Source organism: Sus scrofa, chromosome 15 (assembly GCF_000003025.6).
Source record: "Sus scrofa isolate TJ Tabasco breed Duroc chromosome 15, Sscrofa11.1, whole genome shotgun sequence".
Taxonomy (NCBI): domain Eukaryota; kingdom Metazoa; phylum Chordata; class Mammalia; order Artiodactyla; family Suidae; genus Sus; species Sus scrofa.
Window position 1 is genome coordinate 7,297,012 of NC_010457.5, and position 26,319 is coordinate 7,323,330.

Below are 26,319 nucleotides of genomic sequence, written 5' to 3' on the forward strand. Positions count from 1 at the left end.
TGGCTTTTTTGCTGTTGAGTTGTGTAAGTTGCTTGTATATTTTAGAGATTATGCCTTTGTCAGTTGCATCATTTGAAACTATTTTCTCCCATTCTGTAAGTTCTATTTTTGTTTTCTTTTTGGTCTCCTTTGCTGTGCAAAAGCTTGTCAGTTTGATTAGGTCCCATTGGTTTATTTTTGCTTTTATTTCTATTGCTTTGGGAAACTGATCTGAGAAAATACTCATAACGTTGATATCAGAGAATGTTTTGCCTATGTTCTCTTCCAGGAGTTTGATTGTGTCTTGTCTTTTTTGATTAGGATTTACATTGTATATCTTTTTCAATCATTTAACTTTTAAACTATTTGTGTCTTTATATTTAAGGTGTGTTTTTTATAAATAGCATATAATCGCATCTTGGTATTTTTATCAATTTGTGTTTTAAATGTAGTGTTTAGTTTATTTGCTACTAATATATTTATGGATCTGGTTGGTTTAAAATTACCATCTCATTAGATGTATTGTTTGTCTAAATTGTTCTTTACTTTCTTGCTTTCTCTGCTTTCTTTGGATTGGCCAAATGATTTTTATAGTTTTATTTTATCTCCACTGTTGGATTATTAGTCATATCTCTTTTTAGGGATGGGAGCTAGCCTTAAGATTTACAATATATATTTTTAACTTATGATAACCTATCTTTAAGTAATGTTATACCATTTCACATTTGGTATAAAAATCTGAAGCAATATACTTCCAATTAGCTCCTCCCATCTTTTGCGTTCTTTTTGCCAAACATCTATTTTCATATATTTTATATCCCCATAATACATTTTTATTCTTTTGCTTTTTTTTTAGGGCCACCCTCTGGCATGTGGAAGTTCCCAGTCTAGGGGTCTAATCGGAGCTATAGCTGATGGCCTACACCACAGCCATAGCAATGTGGGATCTGAGCCTCATCTGCAAACTACACCACAGCTCATGGCAATGCTGGATCCTTAACCCACTGAGTGAGGCCAGGGATTGAACCCACAACCTCATGGTTACTAGTTGGATTTGTTTCCACTGTTCCATAACAGGAACTCCCTAGGCAGTCTATTATCTTCTAAAGTGATTAAGTCTTTTAAAATCTTTTAAATTTAATTTACTTTTTGTCATTGCCTCTGTTCTTTTTTTTTTTATGGGTATATATACAAGTATCATTTGGTTTTATTCTCCTAGAGAATTTCTTATTTCTTATAGTGCTGGCATGTTGGCAATAAATTCTGAGCTTTTTCTCTAAGCTTTATCTTTATTTCACTTTCATTTTGAAATAAACCTTCTCTGAGTATACAATGCTGATTTAACAGGTTTTATATTTTTTAAGTACTTTAAAGATGGTAATCCATTGGCTTTTGGCTTGCGCATAGTTTCCAACAAATACCCTGCTATAATCCTTATTTTTCTTCTTCTGTATGGAATATTTTTTCTCTAGCTCCTTTAGAGATTTTCCCTTTGTCTTTCAGTTTCAATAGTTTCTGTTGTTCCCTCTTCAGCTTTAGTGTGTCTTCCCTCAGTTGTGTCCAGTCTAATCATGAGTCCATGAAATCAGCTCTTCATTTCTGATATATTTTCCTTTCAGCATTTCTATTTGACATTTTCTTATAGTTTCCATATGTTACTAAATTCCCCAACTATTTATGCATATTGTCCACATTTTCTTCCAGTTTTCTGACATATTGATAATCATTATTTTTAAATCCTTTTCTGATAGTTTGAACATCTGTGTCATATCTAATTCTGATTCTGCTGACTGCTTTATCTCTTGACAAAGGGTTGTCTATTCTTGCTATTTTTACATATGTCCTGTAATTTTTTTATTATTAAATATCAGACATTTTGTAGAAGAATAGTAGAGACTTGAAAAAATAGTACTTATGCTTGGAAATGAATGCCCATCTTCTGCTATGAAGTGATTAGAAAGGGACTGGGTGCCAATCCAGTCAGGAAATCAAGCTGAAATGGGGTTTTGTTTTTGCTAGTTAACCTTAACCCATTATATCTCAGTTTTCACATTCCTCTAGCAGTATACTGATGTCATTTTGAGTTCAAAGTGGGACTAGAATATTAAATGATTATTCTTAGTATTCTTGCTTTCCCATCAGCTTGTAGTACTGCATAAAAGCCTACACCACATTGGTATCTCCCTCCATGCCTGTCTCTCCTTTAGTAGTAGATTGCTATTGCTTGTTATTCAGCATGCAGCTCATTGGGAAGGCAAGAAATTTCTCTCTTGTCCTGACCCAGCCTCAGTCTTAGGCAGGCTTTCTATGTCAAGGCATAGATGGCATTTCTACCCCTCCCACTTATGGCAGTAAAACTCTTCCTTGAAACTGCAGTTGTACTTGGACAGGAATTTTCCCCTCTCCCCCAGAAGGAGTGGAACTCCACCTGTTATAAATAGAAGATTCTATGTCCAATCAGGATTTCAGCAGCCCTCCTGGGGTAGAGGGTTTTGGCTTCTATCTTTTCTCCAACTGCAATATATTTTTGCTTGGTTCCTAAGAGACCATTTCTCATCCACCCTCCAGAAGAAGTTTTGCTTCTACTTTTACCCTAGAAGCAATACTTCTGCCTAGAAGAGTGGATTGCTGCTCCTTGCTGGACAGGCCTTTCCTTCCGAGGTAAGGAGGGTACAGAAAGCAGACTTGTGTCCGCTGCCCTCCCCACAGCAGCCAATCACCTCCTTCATACCGAAACCATTGAGAGGGTCTCTCTCCAGTTGCCTTCCCTTCCTCCAAGTTTTCTCATGAGGAATTAACAAAGATTTCACACAGAAATGCTTCTACATGAATGTAAACTCCCTTTGTGTCCTGGACCCCATTTATTCCCAATAAATCTTTTCAATGTGATGGTTTTCCTGATGTGTTGATTTAGCAAGGATACAGTCCTCTGTTATTTAACCAAACACCGATTGTTACTATAAAGGAAGTTTTCAGATATAAGATCCATAATCAGTTAACTTAAGTGAGGTAAAGTATGCTGGAGTGCGCTGATTTAATACTTAGAAGGCCTATTGTCACCAATGGCAGGATTTTCTTCCTTTTATGGCCATCTCATATTTTTGCATTTTTTTAACCAGTCATCCATCAATAGACACTTAGGCTGTTTCCATATCTTAACTACTGTAAATGACACAGGACTAGACATAGGAGTGCAGATATCCCTTTAAGATAGTGATTTTTATTTCTCCGAAATATCTACCTAGAAATGGGAATTCTGGATCATGTGGTAATTCTACTTTTAATTCTCCATTCTGTTTTCCATAACAGCTATACCAATTTACATTCCCACCAGCAGTGCACATGTGTTCCTTTTCTCCATACCCCACAACACTTGTTATTTCTTGTCTATTTGACAACAGATCTCCTATCAGGTGTGGGATGATATCTCATTGTGGTTTGTTCTGTTTGTTTGTTTGTTTTTTACTAGCTTCATTCATTTTATTTTTCTCATATAAAACTAGGTGGTGGCCACAGCTGGAACCTGGGTCATCTGCACAGAAACTCTGGTGTGGGTCTTCACAAGATGGTTGGTGAATTCCTGATGAGGAGACTTGGTGAACACTGTCTCTTTCCAGAGATCAGGAGTGAGATGGCTGTACCTCTTGGAAATGGCATCAAAGGTGGCCTTGGCAAAGTTGCCCAGGGTGACAGTGAAGTCCCTGGCAAAGGTGTAGCAGTTGTCAATTCCCGCCATCATCAGTAGCTTCTTGGGCTCAGGGGCTGAGACAATGCCAGTGCCCCTAGGGGCAGGAATGAGGTGCACCAGCATGGAGTCACAGTGCCCAGAAGAGTATGAGGCTTGCCAATCTTGTTCCCCCAGTAGCCTCGCTGCACTGGGACAATGGAGGGTTTGGCCAGAATGATGGTCCCACAGATAGCAATGGCTACCTCCTTAGAGCACCTGATACCCAAACCAATATGTCCATTGTAATCCCCAATGGCGACAAATGCCTTGAACCTGGCCCACTGACCAGCGTGGGTTTGCTTCTGCACAGACATGATCTTCAAAACCTAGTCTTTGAGGGATGCTCCCAGGAAAAAGTCAATTATGTCCGATTTCTTGATGGGCAGAGAAAAGAGATAGATCTCTTCCAGAGACTTGATCTTCATGTCTTTGACCAGGCTGTCCAGCTCGGTGACTGGGAGCCACTACTTGTCCTCGGCTTTACCTCCACGAGCTCCACAGCCTCGGCCCAGGATCTGACTGCAGCCGCAACTCTGGCCTCAGCAGCGGCCGAAGCGTCCTCAGAAGCCACAGCGGCCTCCCATCCCAGGGTCCCTGGGGCCTCCGCCCCACCCCCACCCCACAGCACCAGCGTCCCCCTCCATTTGGTGTTTTCCTGAAGAAGAGAGTCATTGTGGTTTGATGAACATTTCCCTGATGATTGGTATATAGAGCACCTTTTCATGTAACTGTTGGATGTTTGTGTCTTTTTTAGAACAATGTCTATTCGGATCCTCTGCCCTGCCACTTGTGACGACATAGTTGAAACTGGAGGACCTCATGCTAAGTAAAATAGACCAGACCCACAAAGATAAATACTATATGATTTCACTTACAAGTTAACTCTAAAAAATCAAAGTCGCAGAAGCAGAGAATAGAATGGTACATGCCAGGGACTGGGGTTGGGGAAATGAGGAGGTGTTAGTCAAAGGGTATAAACTTTCCATTATAAAATGAATAACTCCTGGGGACCTAATGTACAGAGTGATAACTGTAGTTACGGATACTGCATTGTATGCTTGATACTTGAAATCTGCTGAAAGGGTAAATCCTAATTGTTCTCACCACACACAAAATAAGCAACAACGTGAGGTGATACGTGTGTTCATTAGCTTGGCTGTGGTCATGATTTCACATTGCGTAGGTATAGAAAATCATCTTGTTGTACACCTTAAATATACACAATATTTATTTGTCCATTAGTCCTCAATAAATATTGGGAGAAAACTAAATATTCTCTCCGTGGACAGAAGCTTAAGCCTGTGACTGAGTTTCATGCTGACCACAATCTTTTCTTCAGGAAGGCCTGCATTATGAATTTCATATTTTCTTAGCCAGCTTCTACAATCACCTGATACAATTCCTTATGATAGATAGATAGATAAGTAGGTAGATGGATGATATGTAAATAGATGATAGATAGATAAATAGATAATGTCCTACTTATTTTGCTTCTTTGGTTTAGCGTTGACCGTTCCTAATGTCAGTAATCTTACTTTCTAGTGAGAACGCAGATAATTAAAAAATAAATATAAAGAGAACATAAAGCGATATGAAGAGAAGTTAAGTAAGGTAACAGCATAGACATGACAGAGAATGCCATCTTAAATAGGAGGTCAAAGAAGAATCTTGATAAAAAAAAAATCTTAGGGTGAAATCCTGAGTAAAGTGAGGTAGCAACGTTCTGCTTTTAGTTGAGAGAAAAACATTTCTAGAATTGCAAGTGCAAAGCTCATAAGGTGATGGAACACTTAGTGTGTTTGTGGAAGAGAGAAAGATGGAAGGGGTGACATTGTTCCAGCAAGGAAGAAAATAGAGGAGATAAGTTCATACAGGCTCCCAGGGCAGATCATGGAAAACTGGGGGGTCTTAGGCCTAAGGTCTTCTTCTGAATGAGATGCGAAATTCTGCTGCACTGGGGAGTAGCCCAGGTTGGAGGTACCTGGGTACTGGGTGGAAAACACAACATATGCTAGAAGAGAAGAAGCAGAGCAATTGGTAAGTTATTTCAATATTCCAGGAAATGGGTGATGGCAGTTTGGCCAAGAGTGATAGAAATGGAGGGTGAAGAAATGGTTAGATTCTCAGTGCATTTTGAGGGTAGAAATCACAGGTTTGCTAAAGGATTTGGTTGAGGGTTGTGAGCAAAAGTAGAGGAGAAGGTCACTACACATTTATACTTGAGCCTCACTCTTTCAAGGGGCTTTCTCTGGTTCCCCAATTCCAAGTGATGCTCTATGGTCCTGCTCTTTAGACAGAAAAATCATTGTCACCCCACCCTGTGTGTGCCTGTTTACTTTCTATAATCCATTCAAGCCTCTCCATCTGGACTAGTAACAGCTTGTTCATCATTATGTGCCCAGGACCTGTTACAGTGCCCTGTAGACAAAAACATTTATTGAATTTTATTGAATGAATGACTGGGTTTTCTAATATGTTTATAGTTCAGAATTAGGAAATTTTATCTTATAACTATATTAATTTCAACCTATTTATTATAGTTGATGATGTATTAAATATAATGTGTTTCATCAAATTTCACTTTCATAAATTTGTTAACCACTGATAATTTATTTTCAATTGTTTCTTACTTTCCTCTATATCTATGAAAGATTTAATATTTTTTTCATAAATTTGGATGGTGTGCTTTTGTATTACTCATATTATCTCACCTGTGATACCTATAGTAATATTCAGTATTTGTTTGTATTTTCAATTTTCATATTTTTATATACAGAGGTAGCTTATTATTTTCATTTTTATGAGGTCAGCTTTATTGATCACTTCTCTTACATGGTCTTTAAAATTTCTGTTGCACCTACAACAGAGCAAACAAATAATTTATAACCTTCCTCAAGTTATGGTTAAATTTCTAAATTATCTCTTTTTTCTCCTGGGTTTTATTTTATATGTAAGAGAAAAGTATTTATCTTTCTTTTAAAATGCAAAACAACTGAAAAGGTCAGGGAGTTTTAACCTGAGAAATCTCTTTACAAATCTCTCAAGGCCCAGAGCTGTATATTCTGTGTGTTGTTTTTAAAATGGCAACTAATACCCTTATTGTTTCCAAAACAATACCAGCTGTCCCTGCAGGCAATACTAAAACATGGAATATTAGCATTCTTTATTTTAAAAGGTGTATCAATATATATCAGATGTTTATTTGAACTGGTTTACTGAGCTAACACTGCTGAAAGATTTAGAGTTGAGCACAAACAGTACTTTAGTTTTTCCAAATTATCTTTTCAGTTTCCAAGGACTCCCAAACTGATACAGTTAAAGCAAGAACTTTATTTTCATATAACTATGCTTTTGGACTGGGCAATTTCTAGGCATTTATATGGGCGCAACAAAGTTTAACTTGATATAATTGTGCTCATTCTACCTGTAAACTAAACAAGGCTTATAATTCTTTAATAGCTTAACACTAGTCCCCTGATACATTCTTAATTTAGTAGGGCCACAAATAACTGAGCAAACTTTCTTAGCTTTTTTCTGCCTATCGACAGTAAGCACCAAAGAGCAATGTAACAGTGGAGACTAAAAATATGTAAACAAAAGAAAAATTTTCAAACTTTAAAAACTAATAATAAATTTGATGGCAAAAGTTGACTGCTATACCAATGTAGGACTTTACACAGTTCTGGATCCTAAATCTCTAAGGTTACAGAAATATCAAATATAACATATTTTCTATGATTAGAATTTTCTAACTCTAATCCTGTTAATTTTTTACTGTAATAAAAAATATGGAGATTCTTAAAGCTAGTTTATAAGAGCAGAAAGTTTTCATACGCCAGGCTATTTCAAACACAAACTCTAGGTTTTGGTTTAAAAAAATCAAATTCATAATCAACTTATCCTAGTTTTTATCAAAATGAAAACATTTACTGAGGAAGGGAAGTGACTGAGAAATAATGCTGGAATTTCACCTTTGTCACTTTTGTTTAAATCAAATAAAAGAGCATCTATGTGGCTTTCAAAGGTACAAATAAAACATGTTAAGAATTTTAGCTGACTTCTTAATGACTGGATTTCTTCTTATATATTAACTTTTGAACCATAAATCTACCTTACATCTTAGAATCTTGACATCAGAGCATTCAACAAAAGTTGAAATGTTTCCACTTAGAGAATATCCTTTGGTAAAAGATCTGAGGAATGTTTAATGACCGTCAAGTGACCAAGTAAATCATCTGAGGATTCCATCTTGTTCATTTAATAATCACGTACCTTTCATTTTGGTCAATATCCACATATCCAAAATAAAGGTCTTAAAAATGAATTCAGATAATTCATCTCAGAGATGATATAAAGGGGATATTTAAGTTAAATAATCTTTAATAGAAGCACTTTATTTGAAATATTTAAATAGAAAACAAATTCAACCATATAAAATATACTTTCATAATAGCACTTATTTAAAATATTTAAAGAACAAATTTGACTGTGTATTAGAAATAATTATGCAATAGTTCAAAAAGCCCCTGTGTTTAAAGCAAAACAGTATAATTTTTAAGCAGAGACTACAGATTCAATGTGTTGTCACCACAGTGCATCAGGTGTTTTTACTGAATACATGTCTTTTTTATTCATGAGCTAGAAAAGAAGAGTTCTTTTCTTTGCCAAATTCAGGCACTTGGCTTTATGATAATGATCATATTCAGGTCATCAGTGGGGACTCATGGCAATGAAAGTAAAATTGTGTTATGCTGCATTTTAAATGGCTTGTTTAAATGCTTCTTCTGGTGGCCTAATATCTTTTGAATCTAAAAAAATGTCATTTCATCAAGTGAGTTAAAAAATGTACATAAATACCCAGAATTCCACATCACCTCTATTCCATCTAAATGTAGTAATCATTTAAACAACTATCAACTGCTGAAGTCCAGACTCCCCTTACTCTCAAGTTGAAACACTTAAGATAAATTAGAGAGACTCTAATAATTTAAAATCATAGTATACTGCACATACTCAGAACTGATCACTTCCAAATTTGGGGACATACAAAAATTTGAAGAGCTTCAATTAATTTGAATCATCATGTGCATCCTGGAAAGATATTTTAAATTATTTTAGGGTCTCACCTTTTTTGAGGAACTTTGGTTTGGAGAGGAGTCCCACAGAATTCCAGCACAGAGGTGCAAGACACATTGGCCTACAACAGTACCAAGGCAGTCCACAGATTCAGTGCATTTCCTATCAAATTACAAAAAGCATTTTTCACAGATCTAGAATGAAATTTTTTTAATTTATATGAAAACTCAAAAGACTCTAATTAATCAAAGCAATCTTGAGAAAGAATGGAGCCGAGGATATCAGGCTCCCTAACTTCAGACTGTACTACAAAGCTTCCATCATCAAAACAGTACAGCACTGTCACAAAGACAGATATATAGATCAGTGGAGTAGGACAGAAAGCCTGGAAATAAACCCACGCTCCTATGGTCAATTAATCTACATCTACAACAAAGGCAGCAAGAAGGTAACATGGAGAAAGGACAGTTTCTTTAACAAGTGGCGCTGGGAAACTGGACAGCTACATGTAAAAAAATGAAATTAGAACATTTTCTAACACCATATACAAAAATAAACTCAAAATGAATTAAATACCTGAATGTAAGACTAGATACTATGAAACTAAAGGAAAACATAGGCAGAACGTTCTTTGACATAAATCACAGCACTATTTATTTTGGATTCATCTCTTAGAGTAATGGCAGCAAAAACAAAAATAAATAAATGAGACTTAATTAAACTTACAAGTGTTTGCACAGCAAAGAAAACCATAAATGAAATGAAAAGATAACCTACAGACTGGGAGAAAATACTTTCAAACAATGTGACTGACAAGGGATTAATCTCCAAAATAATCAAACAGCTCATACAGATTAATATCAAAGAAGCAAACAACCCAATCAAAAAATGGACAGAAGATCTAAATAGACATTCCTCCAAAGATAAACAAATGGCCAACAGGCATATGAAAAGATGCTCAACATCACAAATTACTAGAGAAATGCAAGTCAAAACTACAATGAGGTATCACCTCACATCTTTCGGAATGCCCATCATCAAAAAGTCTACAAATATGGAGTTCCCATTGTGGCTCAGATAGTTAAGGATCCAATGTTATATCTGTGAGGATGCTAGTTTGATCCCTGGCCTCTCACAGTGGGTTAAGGATCCAGTGTTGCTACAAGCTGTGGTGCAGGTCACAGATGTCATTTGGACCTGTTGCCATGGCTGTTGCCATGGCCGTTGCCGTGGCAGCTGCAGCTCTGATTCAACCCCTAGTCTGGCAACTTTCATATGCCACAGGTGCATGGTACAAAGGAAAGAAAAAGTCTACAAATAATAATGCTGGAGTACATGGGGAGAAAAAGAAACACTCCTACGCTGCTGGTGAGAATATAAATTGGTGCAGCCGCTATGGAGAACCATATGGAGGTTCCTTAAAAACTAAAGATATAGTTAACATATGATACAGTGATTCCACTCCTAGGCACATATCTGTAGAAAATTATAACTTGAAAAGACACATGCACCCCAGTGTTCATAGCAGCACTATTTACAATACCCAAGACATGGAAGCAACTTAAATGTCCATTGACACATGAATGGATAAAGAAGGTGTGGCATATATTCAATGGAATATTACTCAGCCACAAAAAAGAAGGAAATACTGCCATCTGCAGTTATATGGATGACCTAGAGATTATCATACTAATGAGTAAGTCAGACACAGAAAGACAAACACCCTATGATATCACTTACATGTAGAATCTAAAAAAAACAAAAACAAAAATAAAACTGGTACAAATGAAGTTATTTACAAAACAGAAATTGACACATAGACATAGAAAACAAATTTATGGTTACCAAAAGGAAAAAGGAGGAGGGGATAAATTAGGAGTTTGGGATTAACATATACACACTATATAAAATAGATAATCAACAAAAACCTACTGTATACACAGGGAACCATACTCAAGATCTTATAATAACCTATAATGGCAAAGAATCTGATAAAAGAATCTATATTATCTAGATAGATAGATAGATAGATAGATAGATAGATAGATAATTGAATCACTCTGCTGTACACTTCTTGAACCTAACACAACTTTGTAAATCACCTACATTTCAATTTTTTTAAAAAAAGATAACTGGCCTAGTTTGACACCATAACATCATTGCAACTAAAATGTATACCTAGAAGCCTAGGAACCAGTTTCTTCAATTACACATTTTGCAAGGTAGGGGGTCTTTTAAAACCCAAATTAACACCCCATTCCAATTAGGAAACAGTAAAGTAAGAAATGTGGTGATTATTAGAACAGACCAGGGGAGAAAGATCCAAATGGCGTTAACAAAGAATCGTTTTCCTTAAACTTAAGGCAGTGTAATAGATTAAAAAAAAAAAAAAAAAAAAAAAAAAAAACCACAAAGCTAAAGAAATACAAAAGGTTCTGAAAGCACAGCAGGCAAATTCATATACTCCTACAACTGAATTTTAATCACAGTGGCCTTTCCCTCACCATGTTTTTCCTTGCCTCAATTTGCCCAGCAAAGCTAACTTTCTGGTTCCCTCTTGGAAGAATGATTGTATGGCATTATGTTTTACCAACACTCTTATGCCACTTTTTCTATATTCTCTTTGTTTGATTGTGGGAGAGGGTGAGCACTTTGACATTTTACTCAGCTCCGAGTTCACTTTCGACATCCAAATCCTTAAAGAACCCCCAAGTTATATTAGCACAATCGGGCCATTTAAAGATGGTCTTTCTTCAGCATTTTCCATCTTTTCATCTAAGCAAGAAGTTACAGTCTCCTTTTTTGCCTTTGGGTGTTCACGTATTTTGAGGTTGGCACTGACCAGGGAGCAGGATACTCTTCATAATTCTGCGTCAGTGGAAACATAATGTCCTATAGTTAGTAGGGGGGAAAAGGGTAAAGAAAAAAAATGAAAGAAAAAGAGCCTGAAGGCACTGGAATAATTAAGCAAATGCAGTGACAGCTGTGGCAGGTCCTGGGCAGAACTGGCTCCGCTGAGCTGAATTAATGACATCAACAGCCCAGTATCTCCATTAACATTTGATCATTAATTATTACTCTCTGACAGTAAGAGCCTAAACCTTCTTAGGAGTGGTCTGTTACTAATCTACCTTACCTGCCCTGAGCTCAGCTGTTTGCCCACCTCAGTGCAGTTGGTAGGCTGGTTTTCATTTCTCATTTTATTGAACCTCAGCTATTACTTCATTTACTTGGGTAGATGGCAATGACCATTAAATTATAAAGACTGCTTTGGATTTATTGGTTTGTTTCATCTAGAAAAGTGAGGGTCACTACCTGGATCTGTTGCATTGATTTTCTTCATCAAATTTAAAAGGGACAGGAGAATGGGCTACCTGAAGAATTGTATAAGGCAACAAAGAAGTAAATCATTCACCACTGTCTCCTTACCCAGCCCTTTGGGGACAAAAATTCCTCAGGTTTCCTCATTCCGGGGGCTGTGATCATTTGGATAATTGTCTTCTTAGCTCTTAAATCCTTCACTTAGAATGCTAACCAAAAATACAGAGAACTCCAATTTTATGTATATATCATCATCTATCTCTTCAAATTCTAATAATCTTTCAAAGTCACATTCTGTTTTCCCATGAAAATTACATGAATCTCTACTTTTAAAAATTAAAGATTGGAAGTTCCCTTTGTGGCACAGCAGAAATGAATCCAACTAGGATCCATGAGTATGCAGGTTCGATCCCCAGCCTTGCTCAGTGCGTTCGGGATCCAGTGTTGCCATGAGCTGTGGTATAGGGTGCAGACACAGCTCGGATCTGGCATTGCCATGGCTGTGGCGTAGGCCGGCAGCTGTAGCTCTGATTCGACCCCTAGCCTAGGAACTTCCACATGCTGTGAGTGCAGTCCTAAAAATCAAAAAAAATAAAGATTCATCAACACCAGATCCTTAACTCACTGAGCAAGGCCAGGGATCAAACCTGCGTCCTCATGGATGCCAGTCAGACTTGTTAACCACTGAGCCCACAGAGGGAACTCCTAAAGATTCATTTTATATCTATAGCTAAGTGTCTTTGATGGACTTTTAAAATTTGTCAGACCCCTGACAGTTTAATATGCACACATACACCCAGATACACATATAGACACCACAGATAATCTATAAAATTGCATAAGAAAGATTAAAAGCACCTCCCCAAATTAAATGGCCTGTTAATGTTTAAAAACATCTCATCCCCATTTCTCTCCAACAAAGATTTGTCCTCACCACATGATAGTATGTCTCCGTCAGTGGTAAGGATAAAAAATGGGAAATGCAAACAAAATCTCATGTGTTAAGTACTCTCCCCATGGCAGCAGACCTTATAGTATTAGAGTGATAATTAACCTTTACCAAAAAAGACTTCATAGAAGTCCAATACATTAATTTGCTGATTGTTCTCTTCCTGCTAGAGACGTAATCCAGAGTTCACTTCCTAGTCATAAACATAGACACAATATAACTTAATAGAGGGCCTGCTCCAGCTAATGGCCCTGAATGGACTGAGAAAATCTGCGCTTTCAGGACTGGGTAGTATATTCCCCAGCACACAGAGGGCACCTATGTATTCCTTCTCGTCACCAAGGAAACAGTGGTAGAATCACACCAGACCAAAAGTTTCCCTCAGTACCATTTTCTGTAGGCCACTGATATTGGCTCCCCTGTGGTAGATAGTTATAAGATTTTCTAAGATGATTGTGAGAAATCACCATCCTAACCCTCAAAAGAGCCTTCAAAACAACCCACTTAGGAACAGACTTGTGTTTTCCTATTAACAATCACTTGCAGTTCCAGGAGAATCCCCCTGGATCCTCTGGGCAATTCATGTGGCTTTACCAGGCCTGTTTATTGGAAACTATTACTCAGAAATCACCTTGGATGCAGAGCACGTGTAAGGAAGCCCCAGAAAAAGTAACTTAAGCTCTATGGACTATAGTTTTCTCATCTTAGAAGTACTAGAAAAAAAATAAGCAGCATGGTTCTTTTTTTCCTCCTGGTTACACCAGCAGCATACAGAAGTTCCTGGGCCAGGGATCCAATCCAAGCCACAACAGCAAGCGACGCCACAGCTGCAGCAACACTGGATCCTTAACCCACTACACTGGGGATCAAATCTGAGGCACCACAGATACAACTCCAGATCCTTAACCCAACTGCACCATACCAGGAACTCCAACAGTGTGTTTCTTCGCAAGCTGAATGCTGAGGTTTTTGTTGAGACATGTTTGTATGGCTGAAGCTGGAGTGGGAAAGGGAGAAGCTAGACTGAACTAAATTCCGTTTAGTTTTTTAAAAAATTTTAACTGAGTATCTTTAATGTACAAGGCAGTTTTGTGATGGAGGGGGAAAAAAATCAATGTTTCCTATCTTTATACCATTTTTTTTAGCCTCACAGGAATTATCATCATTATATGACATCAATCTTTCCCATCACTTGACTAGTTGGCTCTGTTCCCTAAGACTTTTTCTTACTCCATATATGCTACAGTGACTCCTAGGACTTAGCTCAATTTCACTTCGTTTCAGCAATATGCTGACTGCTCTTACAATCACCCCAAACAATGGCTCAGATACACCACAATAGATTTATCTGGTTTCATAAATTAAGACAGCTTAGTTTTTTTACAGCCTTCTCATAACTTCACACAAGTCTTCTCTTTTAATATCACCCTAAATAGAATTGTACTTATACTACATTTTTAAAAATCTCTCATATGCCTCTTCCATAACAATAATATTGTTTTCTTGGATTCTTAAAACTATCAAATTTCCTCTAGCTGATTATAGATATTACTTATTCCCACTGCATACTAGTTTCCTCTATCTAATATCATTTGTTTAGTTTTTCCACAGTGCTCCTGACTCATAAGTCACACTGAGTCACCCAAGTTCACCTCAGGATCTCCAGCTAGCTTCCAACAATTTGCCCAACATATATAATTAATCCATATTTGAAAAAGGAAAAAAATAGTAAAAACAGAAAAATTGTAAAAAGAAAATGAATTAACACACAGCATTAATGTGCCATCTTCATGATGCTTTAGCAAAAGAAGCCACATTTTCCATGGGTGATCCTTAAAGAAAAAAGTCACTATGTTAAGCAGTCTCCTATTATAGTTTCTTATAGATATTTTTCCTGAATTTTCTTCATCTTATATCACATTCACAATGACTCTTTAAAAGAATTAAAATCTTGCATTTTGATTACTTCTTTTTTACATTTAGCAAGAGATTACAGAGCAGATATTGTTTGACATTGAATTTCTGTTAACATGTCCTCCACTGGAGCATAGTTGTACACATTGTTTCAGAGCTAACATAATGGGGAATATTTTCAAAGAGGGCTGTGTTTCAAGCCAGATGGTTTATCTGCCGAAACAATTCTCCCAGTAGAGAAATAGTAGCTGCACAGTTGCAGTAGTGTTCATAAGCCTAGTGCAGTAGATTCATTTGGCACCCACATTTTGGAGTCAAACAAAAGTGTGGTTTGTGTGAATCTCAGACTCAGACGTTCATAAGTGAAAAGGAGTTTTCTGCAATTGCACATTGTGCTTTATTGTAAAGGAGGTCGTGTGTTTATATCAGAAACACCATATGCAAATATGATTTTTTAAATATATATTAATAATTTTACCCTTATAATGCAAGGGGACAATACTAGAATAATTTCAGAGATTGTCACAGTCTGGTCCAAAAAGAGCCAAGTTGCCATAATTGTGTTGCAAGCAAATGAATTCCCAAAATTCAGGTCCACTACACCTAATATAATTTGACAGAGAAAAGACTAGCTGCGTATCTCATCTTGAGTGTTTGGCAAGGATCAACTGTTACCTACTGAACATTCAAGGATTACACAAAGTGTTCCAAGCTGTTGCCACCCATGGCTCTGGTCACCTTCTCAGAGAGCTCTTAATTTAAAATACCATGATTTTTAAGGATCCCTTAAAAGAAGCCTTGATGGTTCATGGTGTTTGCTTCTCTACCCAACCATGATCTTAGAGGCATTGCTACGCACACTGGGAATCTCATCCTTCTTTGTCATAGGAACAGTCACTTCCCTGTATACCAATGCTGCCCACACTTTAAAAATAAAACAGAAGAGTTAGAGGATTCCGAGAGGGGGTTACCATGCTCTGAAACGTCTCAAGCATGTAGCGGGATGGGAAAATCCCTGAGATTCCAGAGATTTTATTTAAAAAATAGCACATGGGAGGTTCTAAATAAAGAAATCCTTGGGTATGTTGGGGAAGTTGGCACTTGCAGCTCTTTTCCTCAGAGACTATTTTTGCTAGAGTTAGCGAGTGAGCAAGTGAGAAAATGCATGTGCATGCATGTGCCCTTTTATGTTTAAAGAACTCAATGAACGTTAATGACACTTTATTTTCATGGAGAATAGATACTTTTTAAAATTATATATAATATTTTCTCCTGAATTATTTTTATCTCTAATATATTTCATAGTTTAATTTTTTAAGCAATGTTATCCACATCAAAACTTCAGGATGAAAGAAGAAAGGGATTATTTAAAAACAAAATAGTGAAAATGGGATTAAAACTATGACCTCCACAAAGTGAGTTAACACTATTTCACGTACAAACTACACATACACACACTATTTATGTCCCATAATAACTCTCAAGCAGGAGGAGAAAAAAATAAAGGTAAATACTAGAAGCTTCACTACTCTGAAATTAACAGGTTAGCTAAAATACACTGGATGCTATAAATATTCACATATTAGCTTTTAGGGCCCTCAAGTATGATAAAATCCAGATCAGAAAATTTCACTCTGAATTAATGTGTATATTAAATCCAAACAAATGTTAGAGACACATGCCAAGATAAAAATCTTTGCATGACTGTCTCTAAAAAACATACTGTTAAATGAATACCTGTGGGCAAATCAAAATAAAAAATATAAACACCTGCTAATTACCTGCCTCATTTTGGAGGCTACCCAAGAAATGTTGACACTTTATTTCTTCCTTAGGCTTATATATGCTGCATCTTGATCTATTTGAGTAAAGATTTGCTGGCATGACATTTAATGCAGGCATTGAATACTGGCAGAATTGTGGGATTTTTTTATAAAAGTGACTGCTTTCTCATTTTTCTTCTTTTTCTTGTGCATTTTATGAATGTTTTCATTTACTAGCAGGCAGCTTATAAGCCATTGTGGCCTAAGAAACACATATCCCATTGTCTTTTAACAGAACTTTTGAAAATAGTAAAGGATATAATGTTATATATTTTAAAACAAAGAAAAATCCTATCAGGTCAGATATTGATGCTTTGATTGTTTCTGTGTAATTAATGCACAAATCTCTAAGTATTCCCATGTCTCAAATACCAGGAAAACTGCCAATTGCTTCCACACATCACTGGAGTGGTTTCCTTGTTTGCTCTTGACATTTTGAATCATTTTTGATGACTTTACCAAGCAGAAACTAAGTATATATTTATCTTTTTGGTAGATAGTGTCATCAAAATTACATATGTGGGATTTCCCATCGTGGCGCAGCAGAAACAAATCCGACTAGGAACCATGAGGTTGCAGGTTCGATCCCTGGCCTCAGTGGGTTAAGAATCTGGCAACGCCGTGAGCTGTGGTGCAGTTTGCAGACATGACTCAGATCCTGCATTGCTGTGGTTGTGGTGTAGGCCGGCAGCTGCAGCTCTGATCCAGTCCCTAGCCTGGGAATCTCTATGTGCTGCTCATGAGGCCCTAAAAAGTGAAAAAAAAAAAAAAACTATATATGCGAAGTCCAGGGGTTGGGGGGGGGGGTCTCTCTCTGATGGACAAGTTGAATCCAATTCAAATATTTGCAGCATCAATAGCAAACTAGATGTATCCAGAAAGTGAACAAACTGAATTATTCATGAGACCAAAGTTAAGTCAATATATCTCTATCTTAACCAGAGCCTTTCTAATAGTTTGCATGCTACAAAATATGCAGTACAATTAAGACTGATAAATATCATATGTAAACAGAGAAGAGAGACTGGTAATTTGTAAATCAGTTTGTAATATAATTGTCCTGACACTTAACTTTCATATTTTCAAAATACTTAAATATACTTAAATCAGAAAAATCTGTGCAGGGATGCTGTTAAGCTTTGAAGAATATTCGGGGAACTAGGAAACAGAAGGAAGGGAATTCACCTCCACCACTTCCTTAGAGGAGACAGACGTGACCAAGGTGATCTTTTCCTACTCTCCGTTCTGTAGTCTTTTAATCACACGATTTTCAAAGAAACCCACCTGAAAAATAATGAATGTATGTGTATGCATAACTGATTCACTTTGCTGTATACCCCAAACTAACACAACTTTGTAAGTCACCTCTCTTCCAATAAAATTTTAAAGAAGGAATGCCTATCATTGCTCACATGAGGATGGTAGTTGCATGATTCATGACTTCAGTCTCTTTTTTTGTTTGAAACTCTGACTCCATTCATCACGAAATTTACAAGTGAACTTGCAAACTGAATAAAACAGAAAACTACATAATGCCTTAATAATGGAATGATTTTTGGCATGCACTAGTTGTCTCTTCTCCATGGGTTCTGCTGGTCCCCCTCATCATTACCACCAGTAAAACACTAAACCACCACATTTTCTGTCTGACATCAAATCTATGATATCCTTCCTACATCATAATACTCAAATCAAACTGGTTTCCAAAAGGGATGTCTCCAGGCTGTGCCAGTCATCCAGGATCTTTCTGGTCAGGATCCTGAGACTCTGATTTAGCCTTGTGCTCTCCGAGCATGCAAAAATACAGCCATAGAGAGCTGAGCCATGCTTCTCCATGTGGGCTGAAGTTTCCAGGTGGCCCGTGTGTGTTATGATTATGCCTGGCCTCAAATAAAAGCAAATTGACAATCCCTCACCTCCCTCAAGACAGTGCCAATTTTTAAATAAAATGTCTAGTGGTGATTTATTGCCAGTGCAAACTGCCAGACTGGCAGCCCCATTTACCTACTAAGCAGGCAAATCAGTAAAAGCTATGTCAACCTTGCCCAGTTTCCCCAAGTATGTTCTAGAAGGCATTCCAAATTTCATGTGTATTCTGTTACTAGATTTCTTGTTTGTGTGCATTAGAAAACAAAATACCTAGCTGACCTGACTGACTTCAGAGAGTCATCATTCTTCCCTTGAGAGTATCCTGGGATCATCCAAGCTTATTTTCCATAGATCACACACCCTTACATTTAGATAAGAATTGTTGACCCTTAATCACCTGGCTAGAATATCAAATGGGGCTGCACAACTGAAAGAATTTCTTTCCTGCTTCTAATATCATCTCAAGGGCATGTTTCCTACCACTTCCCCAAGGACCCAACACCTGCCCTGGAGATTCTCAAGAGATATCCCTCACTTATTCCTCTCCAGCTTATAAATAACAGCACCTGTGGGGCTAAGTATAATTTTTTAAATGCTGAGCTAGGGGTGTTTTTTGGGGTTTTTTGTTGTTGTTTGTTTGTTTGTTTGTTTGGCTCTGTCCATCCCTATTATCCCATATTAAACGGATCTCTATTTTTGCCAGAATAACATGCTTGAGATTTTTACATTTCTCTTGTCAAAAGCCCTTCTTTCTATTTGAATAGGAATAGCAGTGCAAAGAAGACTGGGCTACATATAACTTATTTTAAAAGAGAAGGGGGAAAAAAAAAAAAAAAAACAGAGCCATCAATTCCTATTTCTTTAAGGTTACAGACAGCCTACTCTGACGAATGAAACCTCACCCAGTCTTACTTAAGCTGCCCAGAGTGACTAGTTATCAAGCCAATGAGAAGAAATCATTTATGTCTCTTCTTGATGCCTCCGTGTCATTGTACACGAAGTGCAGAGCCGTCTATATTTCATCAACCACTTTCTTCATGTATTATTTAATAAAATGTTTAGAGCATGCCTAATTACAAACATTTATTATAGAATCCAACCCTGGAAATGTGTGAGAATGTGCTAAATTGTTTCCTACCTAAAGTTTTAATGAGAGTATAATACCTCCGGCCCATATGCTTCAAGAACGTTATCCTTAATTATGTAACATGGGTATTTTACTGATATCTGTTAACTGCTCGAGCAGCTGTGGTTTTCTGCTTTTTTGCACAGCTCGGGAGGAGCAGTGAGTTCAGTTTCCCCTTTTTGGGGGGTTGCAAAATCCATACCCCAAACAGGTGTGTGCAATCACGAACCGCAGTGATGAACCCAAACTGTTGCCTTTCTAAAAATTCCACCAGCCGGTGACACATGCCAGTCAAGGTTGCACAACCTTGTTTTCCACCGGTTATTTTGATGATTCATTCCCCCATGGGGAGGTGAATTTCAGCTATTGTTCCTTAGCTCCTGTTTCTGATAACTAGAGGAATCACTTCCTCATTTTGATGATTTCTCTCTCTCTCTTTCCCTCTCTTGGTCATGCTCTTGCTGCCTCCTTGTTTCTTTTTTAAATTGAATTTAGATCCTTGGGAAGGTGCTGCCTGAAATGGCTATTCTCTTCTTCACAGACAAGGACTAGGAGAGGTGAAGCTAAAAGAAACACATTCACCTTAAGGAGAACTCTTCAAGTTGTGATTTTATTGCAATGAATTTACCTGGATGATATGTAACTATAAATCAACCATTCATTAAAAATAGAACAGCTCATAGCAATAAGTTAATATTGTCTGCTTTCAAATAATGACCTTGGAAAACTGTACATTGCTTCTATCGATTGCTTAAGACATGACTGTGGAATTGCAATAAAAACATCTCTCATATCGCTTTGAATTTCAAATGTGGCAAATCGTCCTCTTTAAAAGGTGGGTTTGATCTCTCCAAATATCCGAAGTTTATCCAGAGACAAGTCTAGTGGTAAATTGGTCAAGTCCTTTTTTTAATAAAAATAATTTTGATCATTAAATAATAAAATTAACTCTTTGTGAGGAATAAAAAATGAATCTAAAAATAATTTCAAAAAAGGAGATACAAAACATTTTGAATAGTAACAAATATCACTGAATTAAATGTAGTCTCCCTAACATGACTTCTCTGTAAATATTATATGCTTGCTAAAATTATACAATATTATTTCATCTTCACATCTTGGTTTTTCTAGGAGCAACTCAAATAATTTATTTTTTTTCTTCTTAAATGACAACAAAAAAAAATGCAATAAGAATACTCCATAGAAATTTTATTTTTAATTAATGATGTCTGCACAGACATGAGAGCACATCAACCCATTTCACACTGCTCTAAAGGTGTGGATTTTCTCGTCCAAGAAAGTGGTATGTCATAATGGTAATGGAATAATAGGTCATGGAATGTGATCATCCATATATTAAACCCTAATTTACCACTTTTGGTAAACTGGAGCAAGTGACTAGAATCTCAGTTTTGTCATCTGTTGAATATGGAAAATAAACATGTGACTTGCATGCATACTGTGAGAATTAAATGGATGCAAAAATCTCAAAGAAACTACCTAGCATAGGAAAGATAGCTAAAACATGGTGACTTAAAAAAAAAAAAAAAAAAAAGGGAGTTCCCATTGTGGCACAGTGAAAATGAATCCAACTAGTATCGATGAGGATGCAGGTTCAATGCCTGGCCTTGCTCATTGGGTCAGCAACCAGACACTGCTGTGAACTGTGGTGTAGATCAAAGATGTGGCTTGGGTCCCACGTTGCTGTGGCTGAGGTGTAGGCCAGCAGCTGTAGCTTTGATTTGACCCTTAGCCTGGGAACTTCCAGATGCCTTAGGTTCAGCCCTAAAAAAAAAAAAAAAAAAAAAGAATAAAGAAAATAAAATATGGTAACTTTTGTGATAGTTGTTATGATTACATACTGATGTCTGACCAGAGCAAGAGCTCCTGAAAAGCAAGTACCATGCCTCTGTCATGCTTGTTACTCAGCATTTAACATAGTGTCTAGCATGTAGTAGGGCTTAATAATTGTTTTTTGGACTAGGCTGAATATATCCTCTGGATATATCTAAGATTAAAAATTGGAAATAAGTAGAAAATTTTAAATTAAATTTATTATAAAAACAATTCTGGGGCAATGTGACCAGGTTTAGTTGATAATATATCCCATGCCCATTAATAATTAGAAAAAAGTATATTATTACATATTTTAATATACTTGATTTCTTGATCTAGCCCTTTCCTTCTCTCTTGAGTGTTTTTAGAAGCTTAGTTGTCATTGTGAAGTTGTCAATGCAAAATGATTTAGTTAGAAATAATCACAAACAAACCTTAAGCAGGAAACTCTAGGCAAGCTAGGTAGATTGAGTGGAAAGAATAGCAGAAGTCATAGATTAGCTGCCAGATGGGGAGATGGTGGGAGGAGATGGTGGATAGGAAGAACATTAAGCCACCACTTCTATAATTCTTGGTAGCTGCAGGGGTGTGGACTCCATAAGGGTGGTGGAGCACTGAAGCAGAGTCACACTTCCCTAAATACACAATGGGGTGAAGTCTCTATTTAACCTGCACCAGGAATAAACCTAATGCTTGGTCCTCACAAATCAACAATGCAAATGTGAACTCAGCAATAAAAAAAAAAAAAACTGTTATACAGATAAATGAAAAAATACCACTTAATCATTTCATTTTCCTCATTTTTTCTTCCTTTCTCTATGCTTTGACTATAGACATAAGACTGTGTAAAGAAAATAATTCAAAGATGAGACCATCTTAGGCTCAGTAGACAATTGTACAAGCTGTTTTTTATGAATTTAAAGCAATTTCTATACCTGCATAGATTTAAAGGTGAAAAGCTGGATAATCTCTTTCAGGTAATATCTTATTACAGAAGCTGAGAGGATTGTAACCATCCTATGGCAACCAACAGTCAAGTCTACTGAACCTCACTGAATTGCTGGTATATACCAAAAACAGAAAAGGAAATTTCTATGAAAACAAGCACATGCTCCATGAAACAAATTATGGTGCTCACAGAGCCTTTTCAAAGGGATGAGCAATCAAAGTACAACATACACATGTATCTTCAACTGTCAACCGTCAATAAGAATTCTCCTTGAACTTCTCACTCCAGAATATTACTAGTCTTGATTCTTCTCAAGCACCTGGCTATGAAGACCATGAACAACCTATTGAATTTGCACATAGGTACCCCTACTGAAGAAACTTTGCTTTGTCACGGCACTTAGAGAAGAAGTTAGATAATCGTGTTTAGGAGAATTACAAACAAGGAACAGAAACTTTGGACTTTTTTTTTAATCTTAGGTTGGAATCCCATGACCCAAGATTTTGCAAGTCCTGAAGGAAATTCAGCTCAGGCAACGAAGAGTCTTATGATACATTACCCTGCAATCTCTTCGTAGTTAAACCCCTGATTCATAAGGGAAAACAAGAATACCAATAGAACGGAATCCCAGAATTAATTAGCAAAGGAGAAATGCACAGCTCAGCTCACTTGACAACTCGTCATCTCCTATTCTCTAATTTTATAGTGGGGAACATCCTTCTGTAATAATTCTTCTCATTGTCTTTATGTATCTGTCCTGCAGGCTGTGAGCTACTTCAGGGCAAGGATCAAATCATACATTTCTCGGTAGTCTCAATTCTTGGCACAGAAACTTGCACCAAGAAGATGCTTGGTAAGAATGTGTTAAATAAATCAAATGACCTATATACCTTGGTCTTTATAAAGGATATATCTATGAAAAATAATGCATTTTTGTAACTTGGTAACAAACGCCACATAGTAAGCAAATATACTTCAATCTCTTTAACACAGATGCAGGCAGCCAGGTTCTCTTCCCTTTCTCCTGCCCAGCATGACACTGGCCTCATTTTCTCTCTCTCTCTCATTTTCTTCAGCCTGATATGGCCTTAATGCCACCCTTTCATCAGTGGATTGCCATAGCTGGAGCCTTAAGTGTCAGAACTGAGGAAGGAATGCCATGGTAAACCCCTGTAAGACCGCTTTACCTATCGTTAAAATTTGTGCTATTGTTCAAATAGCACTCCAGAGTTCTTAATAACCAATCTTCCCTCTACCCATGTCAGTTAAGGCATTTCATCCTAAGTTATTCAAACTGAAACCTTGGTGCATCATCGACTTCTCTATGTCCTTCATATCCCCTTTTGAATCAATTAGGAAATGCTATTATATCTTCAAATTACATCCATAATCCAACCACTTCTCATGACCTCCACCAGTCATGAGCCCAAATGACTAGCATGGCACGAGTCACCATTATCTCTTGTGTGAACTGTTGAAATAGATCTTAGCAGGCCTCCTTTCCCATCTGCAGCCCAGTCTTAACAGAGGAAGTAGAAAGACCCTCTGCAGTCACAAGTCACATCCGGCCATTCTTTCAACCTGAACCCACCTATGTCTTTTGATAGTATTTCTCAGAGTAAAAGCCAAAGTCTTACTATAACCTAAAAGGCCCTATGTTACCTGTCTCCACCCCTGCCCCAAATTCGTTACTCCCTAAACTCTGATTATTCCCCCATCTCTCTGCTCCAGGCACACTGGCCACAGCGCCATTCCTAAAATGAGCCAACGTACTAAATGTTCCCCTTTGCATGGCATTACCTCCCAGATGGCCAGATGATGTGCCTTTCATTCTCTTTTTGGCTAAACTGGACTTTTTCAGTGAGGCTTTCCCTAGACATCCTATCTAAAACTTCACCCTTCCCTGACACCTTATGCTTTTATTCTTTAGTTTTATCTTTGGTACCTCTCACTACCTAATAAGCAATATGTTCTCTTTATTTGTCCTAGTTATTGTTTGTAGTCCCCTCTAGAAGATAAGTACCATAATGGCAGGGATTTTTGCTTTTATATTTTAATTACAGTAGTTAAAAATTGGAGAACATAGAATTGTGCCTAGTATATACCAGGTATTCAGTAAGTATTTATGAATGAATATGTCTCCAGGCACTGGTTTCATTTATAGGATTTCTAGTCTATCATTTATGTTTGATCATTCTTAAAGAGGTATCATAATTGTAAATTTTGAAAGACCAAATTTTTTGAAACTTGTTTTTTAAAGGAATCTATTAACAAAATCCAATATAACATTGTTCTATGAAGTTGCATGCTGGCTTACCATGAAGATTTTTGAATTTAGGTCATGGGAAGGATTAATTAGATAATACATGTTTTAAAATATTTTAAGAATAAAAAAGCAAAATTATATTATCTTTAAATAATGAAATCTATAACAAAAAGAACTTAGATAATTGACTTAAAATATACCATAAAAATCTGAGAATGAAGAGATTAGTTAAAATAATTAAAAAGTAAATAACAGTCTATAGAAAAAAAACTCAGAGTTCCAGTCGTGGCTGAGTGGTTAATGAATCCGACTAGGAACCATGAGGTTGAGGGTTCAATCCCTGGCCTTGCTCAGTGCGTTAGGGATCCCATGTTGCCGTGATTTGTAGTGTACATCGCAGGCATGGCTCAGATCCCGCATTGCTGTGGCTGTGATGTAGGCCGGCGGCTACAGCTCCAATTCAACCCCTAGCCTGGGAACCTCCATATGCGATGGGAGCCGCCCTAGAAAAGGCAAAAAGACAAAAAACAAAAAAACAAAAAAAAAAGAAAAAAAAACTCGTTAGAAAATATCATTGGGAGAAATCCTGTTTATTTATATGTTAACCATAGAAAAAATAGATGAAACATAAAGGAACCATTAAGAATTATGTAAAACCTACATGAATAAAATATTAAAATGCCATTAATAAAAATAAAGTAACAATCAAAAAGATACATCTTCATGAAATTAGTCAAAAAATATTTACTTGCTACCTATTAAAATGCAGGACAATATTCTAGGCACTAGAGATGCAATAGTGATTAAGAAAGATAAGATTCCTGTCTTCATGAAGCCTCAAAGTCACTGAACGTTCAGTCTATCCAAAACCAGTCTCATATTCACTTCCCCCAAGCCCAGTCTCCCAAACTAAACTCCCAAAGCTAAGAATATAAATCACACAATCGCCGAGTATACAAGCCTACAAACCAGGAAGCTGGCCGGCTTTTTTTTTTTTTGGCCTTGCCCATGGCATAAGAAAATTCCGGGACCAGGGACTGAACTCACACCATGGCAGCAACCCAAGCCACAGAAGTGACAATGTTGGATCCTTAATCTGCTATGCCACAGGGAATTCCAGCTGGTTTCATTTTTAACACTGCTCTTTCCTCTACCATCCAAATCAAAGCTATCAATAAGGCCTATTGACTTTCTCTCTTAAAAATTGCTTGAATGTGTCTCCTCTCCATCTTGACCACCAACACCTGAACCTCAACCATCATTGTCTTCTGCTGGACAGTGATAACATGGCCACCAGCACTACTGATCTGTCTTCAACTAGATTCTCTAAGGATGGCAAATACGATGTTTACCGAAAGAAAAGGTTTTAATGACTCCTCATCATTCAGACCTTCACTCAAACATCAGTTCCTTACGGAGGATATTCCTGACTATTCACAGGTCCTTACAGTATTATGTACTACTCTAGCTGGTCCCTTGCCTCA

At 37.0% G+C, this 26,319-nt stretch overlaps 1 pseudogene; it reads right to left on the minus strand.

The window, feature by feature from the left end:
* Window positions 995-7,985, minus strand: LOC100156520 (annotated as a pseudogene).